We start from the raw sequence: 13,543 nt of genomic DNA on the forward strand, positions 1-13,543 counted from the left end.
ACACAAAGAGTGAAACTGAATGTAAACTCTGGCTAGTAATAATCTCAATATTGCCTCATCAATTGCAACAAATGTGCCACACTCATAAAATGTAATAATAGGGGAAATGAGAGCAGGGTGAGGAGGTGTATGGGAATTCTCTGCTTAATTTTTCTGTAAAGCTAAAACTGCTTTTAGAAATCCTATTAATTAAAAAAAAAAGAACATGCTTAATGCACACAATTTTATGTCTAACTGTGCGGGGGTGGGGGTGGGCAAAACCCCTCCCCAGTCAAAAACTCCTGTCCTAGAAAACACCACTCATCCACATACTCCACCTGCTCCCACAGAGAGCAGCAAATGTCTAGCAAGAGTAGATACTTTGTACATGTCTGTTGATTCATCTAAAAGGCAAAGGTGTAGCCAGCACATGGCACACAGTAGGTGTTCAATAGTACTTGCTATATGAAAAAGTATAAGGCTGGAATTCTAAAAACAAAACAGAACAAAACAAAACAAAACAGAAACAGCCTAAGAAGCCCTGGAGATTCTTAGAGAAGTCTCATGGTCAGTCTCCTGTGCTGGTACAGCTGGAGTCACGACTGTCCATGGTCCCCATCAACCCACACTGTGGCCACTCTTGGTGACATCTCTCTTTCTCCCTATGAGAATACAAAATCCTCAAGGACAACAGCACTGCCCAGTTCACCCCTCATACTACGAACATATGGTCAGACCTGGCAGGCAGCAGGCATATCTTCAGGGTTTGCTGACATCTTTTCAGAATGAGCCCCATGTCTCTCTTCTCTGAGGAGCCTCTTGGGCTTCCAGAAGTAGCCACATGAATTCAAACAACGGCACTAACCCTAGGTCCATGTGCCCATAAACCCACAATGTCACAACTGGGGGGCTGCTTCTCGTGTCCCCTATGACATTGCAAAGTCTCCACTGTCCTGGGAAGACAGACTTCTTCCTTGCTTTACACTGTCCTCCCCCACCCCCCCCCCCCACTGGCTCCAAAATCAAGGTCATTTGATACGTGTGTCCACTTCTTTACTCACCTCCAAACTTACTCTCTTCTCTTTCTCTTTTTCTGTCCCTAGAGAAGTTTACACATTACTGTTTCATCTAACCTCACCACATCTACAAGGGGCGCATATTAGTAAAAGATTGTATGTTGAGGCTTGTAAGAGAGGAAACTGAGGCTCAGAGAGGGTGAGTGCCTGCCTGAGGTCACACAGTGGGGTAAGCAAGAGGCAGGCATTCAAATGCAGTTCTGTCTGACTCTAAAACTCTGCTGCCAATGTCTACTGAGTCCCTCCAGTCTGAGCAATCTTCGAAGTTACAGCTTTGTTATGCCAATCAACTTCTTGCCCAGAAACTTTCAACAGCAGCCTCCTGACCACTGACTGGAGTCTTAAACTCTTTGGGCTGGTACCAAAGGTTTCCAGTGACAGGGCCTCAGTCTGCTGTCTCACTCTTAGTTCCTACGATTCCCTGTAACAAAACCTGTTCTATAGCCACACTGAGTTACTGACCATTCCCTTCATATATGCAGACTTTCCTAGTTCTGGTGTTTGCTTATCTCCAAACAGCCTTCTTTTCCCTATCCTTCAAAGATAAAATCAAAGGCTACCTGTTTCAAAAAGTCTTCCAAAGGATGTGCAACTGGAAATAGTTTTGTTCTCCTCTGTGTGCAGTCCTTTATCTAAACCACCATATGGTATCCACCCACCCACCCATCCAGTATTGACTGAGAGTCTAACATGTGCCAGGCTGTATGACAGGTGCCAGGGAGAATACAGTGCACAAGACAAACCAGTTCTTTGCTTACATAGAGCTGCATTAACCGGGGAGACTAATCAACAAACACATGAGATTGCTTCAGACAGCCATCAGTGCCGTGAATAAAAGAAAACAGGGGTTTCATTAAAGTCATGGGGTTTAGTGAAGGTTTGAGCTCGGCTGGTCAGAGGCGACCTGACTTTGGAGCTAAGACTTACAGGACAAGAAGGAGCAGGCCACAGGATTATCTGAGGGAACAGTGATCTAGACAGGCAGGGTTTATGGTAGGAAGGAGTCTAGGATGCCCAAGGCCATGTGGGACATGGGACCAGGCCACAGAGGGCCATGGTAAGCAGTCTCGATTTTAATTCTAGTGCGAGGGGAAGCTGCTGGGGGGTTGACCTCTGTTTCTGGTCATGAATGAGTGGTATCAGACTAGGCCTCCTGCCATAAGCAGCTATCAAAGCAGTCACAATAGAGGAGGCGACCCTTTCAGGCAGTAGATAATATGCAGGGCAAGATTGTTATCTCTGAGAGATGGCAACCTCCAAGGGGGTTTTCCCCAGCCCTCTACCTGGGGACAGTTTCTTGACCACAGCAGACAGGGCTAGAATCTGGGCAGAATACATAGTCTCACCGGGCCAAGGAGGCAGGGCCAGAGTGCAGGACAGCTGAAAGAGTTATAATCTATAGTGTGGGGCACCAGAAAGGGGGAGCTATACAGAACAGGGCCCCAGATGTCCATGTGGAGGTCACCTGGGAGACTGTGGCTGAGGGCTGAGCTGTAAACGTCCAGCGTGAGCCCACCCAAGTCCAGATAGTGCTGCCAGGGGTTGAGAGTGGAACAGATATGCTAGAGGTCGGACACTACCGGGGGAAGAGCATGGCCGGGGGACTGCCTATAAGCATGACAGATCGGTCAACACCAAGTATTCACCCTTGGCACCTGGCTGAGACACAGAAGGCCTCCCCTTAGGAGCAAGAACCAGGCCTCCAGGTAAGGTTTCTCCACCATGGCATTACGGATATTTTGGGCCCCATAGCTCTTTGTTTGGGGGGGCTGTCCCGTGCAATGTAGGATGTTTAGCAGCATCCCTGGCCTTTACTCACTAGATTGTCACTAGTGACATTAACACGGTTTCCAGACATTGACTTATGTCTCCTGGGATGCAAAATTTCCCTAGTTGAGCACCAATGCTCTAGAGTAAGAACTCTTCTAGACCCATCCTAACAAAGCCTAAAGCAGAGCCCTGACAAGCTCTACAGAGGAGACAGAGCTTAGAACCAATGAAGGCCCACTGAGTCCTATTGAGTTAGAGGGTCTTAAGAAACAGCTTGGGATTTCCACATGCCTGCAACAAGAAAATATGAAGTTGAGTCTACATAAGTTTAAGGTGTAAATCAGTATTTGAAATACCTATTCAAATAAAACCCAACACTCTTCAGAGGAAGATAACAGAATTCAGAGCCTCTATAATATCGTATCCATAATATTTAACTACAACCCACAGTATTCAATCAAAAACTAACAGATATGCACAGAAACAGGAAAATATGATCCATGAACTGGGGAAAAAAAGATGTTAGAATAAACATACGCAAAGAATTAAAGCAAAACACATTTAAAGAACAATTCCAGGAAGTTACATAATCCAGGATTCCTTTTTCAAAGCTCCCTCAGTCTGTTGGGTGAGGAAGGAGATGGTGGTAAGGGGCAGGGAGCCCATCTTGGAGGCTCTTAGCCCACAGGAGGCTGGTCTGTACCTCATTTGTTTAAGCTGCACTTATATTAGCATGTTGAACCCTGGTAGATTCTCTCAAAGTGGGGTACAAATTAGGGTAGATGAATCAAGAAAGAACAAGCAAATGAAACAAAGAATGAATGAATGTCAACATTGGGAACCAGGTGAGCAAGGAGTGTTCCCAAGTGGAGTTGAAGGGTTTCCTTGTCACAGGGGGGCCAATCAGAAACTGACCAGGTTACTACAGAGGAGATTCCTGCACTGGGTGGGGACTAAACCCACCTGACGCTGAGATTCTAGGATTCTTGCAAGGTAGTCATGCAGGTCTGGGATGCTCAAAGACACCAGAGCCAGAATTGCTAGCCCAGGGCTGCAGAGTAAGAGCAAGGCCAGAAAAATCAGACATGACAAAGGGTTTCAGCATTGCATCCTTTAGTTGCCCAAGTCAGACTCACCTGGGTTCAAGGGCTATCTCTGTAAGCACAAGGCAAGTAGTTTAACCTCTTGGAGTCTCAGTCCCCTCATCTGAAAAACCTTTAGGACATAGGTTTTAAAACTCTCATGACCCATAGGAGAGAACCTTTCATATGGTAATAGGACCATAGGTCCTGTCTTACAGGTCATAAAAATTTAAGGTACTTATACATAGCATTTAGTGCCTGGGTCTAGAAAATAATAATTATCAATAACTACTTGCTGATTGAGTGAATAGGATAAATTAAATGACAAGTTTGTGAAGTATAATACCTGTCATAAAATCAGCTATCAAGAAACGATAACTAATGGGATGCCTGGGTGGCTCAGTCAGTTGAGTGTCTGACTTTTTTTTTTAACATTTATTTATTTTTGAGAGAGGCAGAGCATGGGGGGGGGGGTGGGTGGAAAGGGAGGGGGAGAGAGAGAGAGAAAGAGAGAGATACAGAATCCGAAGCAGGCTCTAGGCTCTGAGCTGTTTGTTAGCACAGAGCCTGATGTGGGGCTTGGAACTCACGAACTGCGAGACCATGACCTGAGCTGAAGTCGGAGGCTCAACCGACTGAGCCACCCAGGTGCCCCGAGTGTCTGACTCTTGATTGCTGCTCAGGGCAGGATCTCACAGGGTGTGAGTTGGAGCCCCACATCAGGCTGTGAGCTGATGGTGCAGAACCTGTTTGGGATTCTCTGTTTCCCTCTCTGTCTGCTCCTCCCCTGTTTGCTCTCTCTCTCTCTCTCAAAAATAAACAAACATTAGAAAAAGAAACAATAACTAGTATCACTACTCATATGTGTACCCAAGCAGCTCTTCAACCACTGAGACTGCAGATTAATAAGGGGCTACTGAAACAGCTGAGAACTAAAATTCACAACACTTCCCCGTAAGCCTATGGCTGAAAGAATTTAATGAGGAACCCCAGCGATGCACAGAATCTCAGTGGAATATACAGGAATTCTGATTCCACAGACCAGCAACTCTTGAGGAATTTCAAGCAGTCAAGAAAGAAGAAATGCTCACTACCTTCCTTTCAGTGTGTGTGTTAGATCAGTAATGTGTCTCTAATTCTGGAGGCATTCACCCAGTGACGGGAAGCATACCTGTGTCAGGTGAACTCCAACCCTAGTACCCCCTCCTTCACTACTGTTAACACTGACCTAATTATGTGTGTCTCCCAAGAGACTATCGTCTCCTTGAAGACAAGAATCATGCATCATCTGATTCTGCATCCCCAGTACCTGGTGCTGAGTAGACAACAGATGAATGCTGGTAGAACAGTGACCCTAGCCCCAAACCAAATATACCAAAAGGAAACCTTGGTTGATTTTCAGTCCCAGGGAGTAGCCCTCGTGTCCAGGGAGGTTTGCAATATTTTCAAAGACATATCCAATGTCTACAAGTCAGTATCATTATTTCCATTTCAGTCGGGAAGTCCAGCAGTAAAGACACTTATGTTTCCTTGGGTCCCTGTCTGGAGCCAAAGTACATTGCCACCAGGTGGCAGCGATTCCATGGGCGTGTCCACAAGGTTCATCAGGTGAGGTTTTAAATGAGGATCTTGTTTTCCCTGATTTGTCCTTATGGGGCGAGGGCAGGTGGAGGAGATTTCCAGTGTTCTGAGGTGCTCACTCTTTGGGCATCCTTCTTCTACCCCACCTCCAGGACTTGGGACACCTTAGCTGCCAGCTCCAGTTCCCTCCATAGAAGAGGCTGACTTGGGGAACGTGTGCACACCCTGGGAAAGCAGACCCCGCGATTTGGATCCGTGACAGGCCTTTCTGTTCTTGCCCTGAAAACACACACTCGAAACACAATGAAGAGTGAGAGTGGCAGGAATCTGGGGCAGGGAAAATGTGATTTCCTGAAAGCGGCCCTCCATTCCCCAAAGACTGAAAAGACAGAAAATAAAAATTTGGGGGGGGAAAATGGAGTGGAAGCACTTCACACTTCGGAGAGAACACAGGGCTGACAGTGAAGGCAAATAGATGTTTAGAAAGTTATAAGAGACCACGGAATGCAAATTGCTGGAGGACAAAGAAGGCGAGCCGTGTTGCTTCAAGTTCTTGATGAGAAACTTAATTTACTGGATTCACAATGAAGGCACTCGGTTCTGAGTTCAAAGCCTCCCTCTAGGCCTGTGGAGCTCTGACTCATCCTGCCCAGAGCCCAGTGACACGGAGGCAAATGAAGAACATCACTGGTGTCCCTGGAGCCCTACTGCGTGCCAGACCCTGGGCTGGGCACTGAAAATGAGAAATAGAAGTGCTTGTGCATTCACATGCAAACCTGCTCCACAACTGCTCTGTGTGGTGGATATTCTAACCCCAACAGACAGGTGAGAACCCTGAGCTCTGAGAGGTAAAGAGACAGCCTGAAGGCCACCAAGCTGGTCAATGGCAACAGAGTGACTCAAATTTCCTTTCCTAGATACCAGATTCCAATGCACTAAAAATCCTGTCTCTGGAGAGCTTACCCACAACTGCAGTCCATGCTAGGTCATTGTAACAGAGTCACATAGGCTTCTCCTGAAACTGTCCGTCCTTCCTTTTTTCCTTCCTTCAATTCCTTCCTTCCTTCCTTCCCTCCCCCCCTCTCTTCCTGCCTGCCTGCCTAAAAGTATTTACTGAGCTCTTAATGTTGGCAGGCTCTGTTTCCAGGGGCAGGACATCTAACAGTGAATGCAACAGATCAATCCTCTGCCCTCCTGGAGCTAACATTCTAGTGAGTGGAGTATGGTGACACAAAATGAAAGGTGTCTTAGATGTTGGCAAGTGTCATGGTTAAAACCAAAGCTGGGGGGGGGGGGTGGGTGTGTAGACAGGATGTGCAGGGTGGAGAGCATGATTTTATACAAGGTGGGCAGGAAGCCCTCACGGAGACTACAACAGTAGGGTGCACAGCCCTTTAGACCTTAAAATAACTTCCATGGCTCTCTCTCTGGACTTCACAGTTACCCTGTGAGGAAGGTGTTCTTGGCTCCCAGGCTCCCTACAACTGAGTTCTCTTTACATGCTTTTTGGAGTTCTCCTGCCTCGCTGGCTGGGGAGATAGAAGGAGGGGGCCGCTGTGAATGCATCTGCCTGTCCAGATCAAGACTTAGTCTTCATGCAGAATGCCACACAAGCCCAGAGGGCTCAGGAGCACCCCTCAAAAGGATTTTTCCCTTAAGGCCCTGGGAGCTGGGGTCCAGAGCGTTGCATCAGTCAGGAACCTGTGCCCCTTTAGAAATGTAAATGACACAGCACACATGCATGTCTGAACCCCTTATAAGCAGCAGGGAAGGGAAGCTGGAGCCCCGGTCTGGAATTAATGGAGATCCTGGATCATGGAGAGGCCCCACCTTGCTGTCACTCCGGCCAGGATATGGGATCCAGGAAGCAAGAGTTTCCTATGGGGTAGAAGGCACCCTGAGGGTTGTTTTCCTCAGGTGGGTCATTGCCTGTCCTCCCTCTGCTGACCTGTACAGGCAAGCCCTCCCACCCCAGGCCCCCAACTTCACCAAATTCCAAACATGGCTTCAGGGAGGTAAAGCTGTGATGATAACATGTGAGTCCCATAGCTATTCCTGAAGCACTGGGACAGGGCTGGCTTTTCCAGTTGCAGGAGAGAGAAGGCAAGCTGGGGGTTCCATTTAGCACCCAGAGCATCAGCTATCAGCCCTCCTGTGAAGTCCACCCACATAAGCCCCCAGGAAGCAAAAGACGGAGAGTAATGGCGTGGATGCAGCCCCTTTAGATCTTCCCTAGCATTTAAAAGGCAGGAGTTATTCACAGGCTTTGGCACGAGGACCATCACCAAGAACAAGGTGCACGTTCTTCTCAACAGACCAAAGGAAGGATGCAAAGCTCCGATCTCTTCCAACCCTCTTCCTTCTTCCAGGGAGGGAAGCCCACCCAGTCACAGAGTGCTCTTACTCACTTATATACTGACTGCCTGGCAGAGGTAGGCATGCTATAAATATCCCTGGGATAAGATACGGAACAGCTTTGCTGGGCTCTGGTGACAGGTGAGTGGTCCACAGGACAGTCGCGATCCCTTTCCTCATGGAGTTGGCAGCCTGGGGAGGACTCCCAGTAAGGGCTTATTTCACCCCCTGGTGGCCCCCAGTCCCTCTGAGACCATGCCCACACTCTGGGAATGGCTGGAGCAGTGCAGGGACCCAATGAGTCTCTGAGGCTGGAGGTCTGAATGTGTCCAGCAGCCTCCCCTCTGACCAGCCCGACTCCTCGGCTCACCACCCCCATCACCTATCCTTCCCATTGGTTCACACACAAGAGACACTCTGATAGGTCCAGCATCAACCTTTTAGTCCCTCATAGCTGCGGGAAGCCTGACCACTGCAACTTCTAGATCACCCTGAAGAAACAAGGGTGTTCACACTCGTAGACAAGCCAAGCGGCCAGGCCTTTCTGGGAGTCTTTCTTCCTGGTGCGTTCTGAAGCACAAATGGGAAACTAAGTCAGGTTCATTAGTCACAACAAGGACTTGATAAAAGGAGAAAACCACCAAGAGGCTGAGCCATTTTCTGATCTCCTGATTAAGTATTTCTGGCTGACAGCTCTCCTGACCTACTTTCTCTACTTCTGAGAGCCATGCCTCAGTTGTCTTGAGTGGGACCATGTGGCCACCTGAAGTCCTAACGCTACTTCAGGATGATTCTCCAGCCCCAGCCGTGTCCCAAACCTCAGCACACCGTCTTCACCCTGTACTATTTTTGCTAAGTCCATGTTCATTCTAGTATTTATTTGATAGCTGCTTGTAAATTAACCTTGCTCCTTACCACATACATGTATGTAAATGTGTAGTGTGTGTGTGTGTGTGTAAAGTGTATATAGATACAGCTTCACTCCAGCAATAACTATGAAGTCACGGTTCTGATACGGTTGATGGATGTCCCAGGTTTTTTTTTTTTTTTTCTAATGCACATTAAAACACGTAACTGCAAAAAGAAAAAACATTCCTCCACTAACTGGGTCATTGCACTTCACCTTCACAGCCATCTGATGGGGCAGGCGACTACAACCTGTGACCCCCATTCTAGGGAAGAGATGACCAGGTCCCAGAGAGGGAGGAGCCTTGCTAGAGGCCACACGAACTGTAACGGGAGAGCAGGATTTCCAGCCTGGGCCTTCCCGATGGTTCATGGCCTGGGGTGTGCACAAACGGGAACACTTAGAACTTCTCGGTGTGGATCTGTCATTTTCTTCTTTAGATCTTACCTTCCTTCATTCAGAGCCCAGAAACCCTGGGCTCTAAGTCCTATTTGGGCCACTGAGCTGCTGTGTGGCCACAGACAAGTAGCTCAGCCTCTCTGACCTGGATCTATGTACTGAGTGGACATTCTAGCTGGGGTACTGTGATTCTACTGACCCACGCACAGGCTGCCTTCCCTCAGCACACCGAGACGAATCTGTGTGATGTGCTAGCCTCCAAAGTTCGAGGAGTTATCAAGACCCCTCCACAGATTCCAGGTTACTATACACCCCAACACCAGCCTTTCAGCCCCCGGAGCAGACAGAAAGCAGGCTCAGGGCTACCCCCACCTCTCTTTTCAGCCATGTTGGGCCCTTCCCGCAACACACTCCAGCTTCCAAAGACACCAGTTACATGAAATTTTGTTTACCCTTCCCTCTTGTGGTCGCTATCCTTACCTCTATCCCAATTAACTATCTCTGTTCCTTTTGGTGGGCATGCTCACACAGGAGAATCAAAAAACATTACAACTCACAGATCTGGTGAGCTGGAGGTTTTTAAATTTTTGGCTAAAGCAACAGAATCTTTCCTCAAAAATCTCAAAATAGCTTTGGCTCTTACAGTCATTCAGCAAGCATTTATTGAGCACCTATTATGTCCCACTCACTGAGCTAGCTAGGGATTGGAGATACAATGGTGGGAAAAACAGATACAGACCTTGCTTCCAAGCTGTCTTCTCTGGGAGGAACTTTGTATCCACCCTCTCTTAAGCACTCCCCTTGCCACTCCATCCTTGGCCTCTTTGGGTCTTGTCGCCATTTAATGGACTGCATATTTTATTTTTTATTCTGTTCACTGCTATCTTCTTTGACTGGCATATAAACTTCTTGGGGAAGGGATCATTATTTTGTTCAATGTCCACTGCTATATATCCCTGATACCTATAATAATCTCTGATACAGAACAGGCACTTAGTAAGTATCTGTCAAGCAAATGAATGGACATTAAACAAATCACACATGTAATACATACATACATACATGTATATACATATATAAATATTTCCCTGCAAACATGGTAAGCACTTTGGAAAATAAGTATGAAATACTAGAGGGTGCATGGTTAGCAGTTCGGAAAGACTTGCCTGAAAAAGTGATGTTTAAACTGAGTCCTAAAGGATGAGCGGATGTTGGGCAAGGTGCAGAAGGAGGGTCTGGGGAGGAAAGAGGGAGCATTCTTAGCAGAGAAGTAACATGTGCAAAGGTCCTGAGGCAGAAAGAAGGCCAGTATCTGGCATGAACTGAGAGAGGGGGAGAAATGATGGGGATGCAGCAAGGAGACAGCTCAAGGAAGCCCTTGGAGGCCCTACCAAAGACCACAGGGAACCCCAGAAGGGATTTAAGCCAAGAGATGCCTGTCAGATTTAGATTTCAAAAAGATCACTCTGCTGCTGAATGAGAGTGGCCCACAGGACCAAGGGGTTAAGGGACATTTCTGGAAGACCAGTTAGGAGGCTACTGTCAAGGGGGAGATGGTGGTGTCTGGACCAGGCTGGTGGCAGCCGAGGCAGAGAGCAACATGGGTAGAGTGAGGGAGTCAAGCAGAGATCAGAGGCCAACAAGTCTCCCCTTACAGGCATTTGAGGGTTCTGCAGCTCAAAATTAGCACTTTTTTCTAGAATAGCCCAAATAGTAAATATTTTACGTTTTGCCAGTGTGCAGCAAAGAGTTACCACAGCAGACTTGATGTTCCTGTCCCAAAGGGCCTGCTGGCAGGATTGGCTCTTGGCTGATATCTGGGAACTTAGCTAAGATATTCCCCTGGTACTAAGTCACACCGTCATTTTGTATGCCAGGGGCACTGAATTCTGCTGTGCCAGCTTGCCTGGACTATTTGTACAAGCAATGCAACTTACGGTGAGTACCTGCTTTCCTTCTGGAGACCGTGTGATCGATCACATGGCCACAAAGTACCTGCGCACTTAATAAAACTTCCCCATTAAAAACCCGAGTCCTGACCAATCTCCTCTGGGGAGAAATACTGCCCACATGCTGCTGCATTTTGATGCTGCAAGAAGGAACATGTTCTGTGTGGCTCCTCCTGGCAGGTGACTGTGGGAAGCCTATGGCATGGATTCCTCCCCACTTGATGTGATGTGTCTTTTTCTCTCGCTGATGCTGGAAATAAGCTGTATTAAAGAGTATGACTGCTCTGAGTCCTTTGAGCCCTAGTGAGTCACTCAATGTGGCAGGGGCCGGGGCATAGGGGTTATATGGTTCTGTCTCAGCTACTCATCTTTGCCTCTGAGTTATGCCTTTGAGCAGCCAAACAATATGGGGAAAAATAAGTAACATGGCTGTGTTCCAATAAGACTTTATTTACAAAAATGGGCAGAGGGCTGAAGGTGGCCTGTAAGTCTATCAGTCAACCCATGTTCATGGAAAATGCAGGCATCTCAGAATCCACTTTGAACCTGCTGAATGAAATCAACCTTTTCTTGCCTTCGTGGGAAAGCGAAGGCCCAGAAGGAGAAAAAGAGAAGGAACCTGTCCAAGGTCACTTAGGATCAGCAGCAGAGCCCGAGGAAAGCCAGGTCCTGACTGTTGGCCCAATGTTCATACCACGACTCCAAGTGGCCATTCCTCAGAACAGCCTTGCAAGTGAGTGCTGGCCTGGGAGCCGAAGCCTGAGAGGAAGGGAGATGGCAGGAAACTGGGATGATGAGGCAGACAGTGTGAATGGTGAACACCTGGCTTCACCTCTGTCCTGTGTGTGGGTATGTGCGTTTGTGGTACATGTGTATATGTGTAGATAGGGCTCTACGGTCGTAAGTGTTGGCTGGCTTTTCCCAAACTTTTCTGATCATCAGAATCTCCTCGGCAGCTTCCTAATTATATAAATAGGCAGGTGCCATCGCATACCCCCAAAACTGCATTCTTAACATGTTCCAAGATGTTCCGATGATCAGTTAGGTTTGGAAAATGTGGGTGATGCTCAGGATCTCTTTCCTGACAGACCCTGAGGAACAGGATAAGGAAACCTGTGAGCAGAGGAAAGAACAGGAAATCTGTACTGGGTCAAGAATTTGTGGATCTGACAAAAAGGCACAGACCAGTGATTCTGGAAATACGTTTTCCAAAACTCACTCTCCAACTGAGCCTTTGCCATCGGAGGTTGGAGTTGGTGAGGCCAACAGTCAGGAGCTAATTTCCTTCTTCCTAGGGATTCTGCCTGCAACTCAGGATGCTGCGTCAGGTGCCCGGTGGTGCCCCGAGCCTCAGGGGCCCCTCACGGCACAGCAAACTGAGAAGAAACGAGCACACGTTGCCACTTCACCATGGACCTTAATCAGTGTAATGAGCTACACCTGAGCTGCAATAACTCGCCCTCCATAAACCTTTCCACCCAAGTTCTCCTAACAGGGGGTGGCTGGAAGCTACAGACTGCAGACTCAGTTTCCTGCAGGCTCATCTACTATGAATGCAGATTCTACATTCTAATGCATGATGTATCTATGTTCATTTTAATAGAAATATGGGTGCCTCTATGTTCATCATGGCATTATTTACAATAGCCAAATTATAAAAGCAGCCCAAGTGTCCACTGATTGACAAATGGATAAAGAAAATATGGTACACAGATACAATGGAATACTATTCAGTCACAAAGAAGAATGCAATCTTGCCATTTGCAACAACATGGATGGACCTGGGGGTATTATTTAAGTGAAATAAGTCAGAGAAAGACAAATACTGTATGATTTTGCTTATCCAAAAAGAATAACAAAACAGAACAGAAACAGACTCCAAGATACAGAGAACAATCTAGTGGTTGCTGGGATGGGGGTAGGCAAAATAGCAGAAGGGGATTAAAAGGTACAAACTTCCAGTTATAAAATAAATAAGTCAGAGGGATACAACGTACACTACATGGAATATAATTGATAATATATAACAACTGTGTATGCTGACAGATGGTAGCTAGATTTACCAGGGTGATCACTTTGCAATGTATAAAAATGCCAGAATCACTATGTTGTACAGCTGAAACTAATATAACATTGTATATCAACTATACTTCAGTTAAACAACAATGGATGTCTCCTTGGCCATCAGATGTCTTTGAGCACATTATCTGACACCCTGGATTTACCTGATGGCCTTTAGGAAACACTGATACCTGGGAACCACCCCCAGAAAATTTAATTTAATTGGTCTGGGTTACACTCTGGGAATTGGGATTTTTCAAAAGGTCCCAGGAGCTTCTAACAAGTAGTGAGGTGGAGCATTTCTGGGCCTGCAAGATGTCTGTTTTCACCTCTTGTCTAACATACACCTGGGAACACCATCACTGCCCACTTAGAGAAGCTTAG

The 13,543-nt window shown here is 47.1% G+C and overlaps 1 protein-coding gene across 2 annotated transcripts in view; it reads right to left on the bottom strand.

Annotated features, from left to right (window-relative positions):
- The window catches only part of SLC6A11 (solute carrier family 6 member 11), a 132,732-nt gene that overhangs the window by 55,300 nt on the left and 63,889 nt on the right, over positions 1 to 13,543 (bottom strand). The gene's annotated exons all lie outside the window — the stretch shown is intronic.

Source organism: Acinonyx jubatus, chromosome A2, assembly GCF_027475565.1.
Source record: "Acinonyx jubatus isolate Ajub_Pintada_27869175 chromosome A2, VMU_Ajub_asm_v1.0, whole genome shotgun sequence".
NCBI classification, from domain to species: domain Eukaryota; kingdom Metazoa; phylum Chordata; class Mammalia; order Carnivora; family Felidae; genus Acinonyx; species Acinonyx jubatus.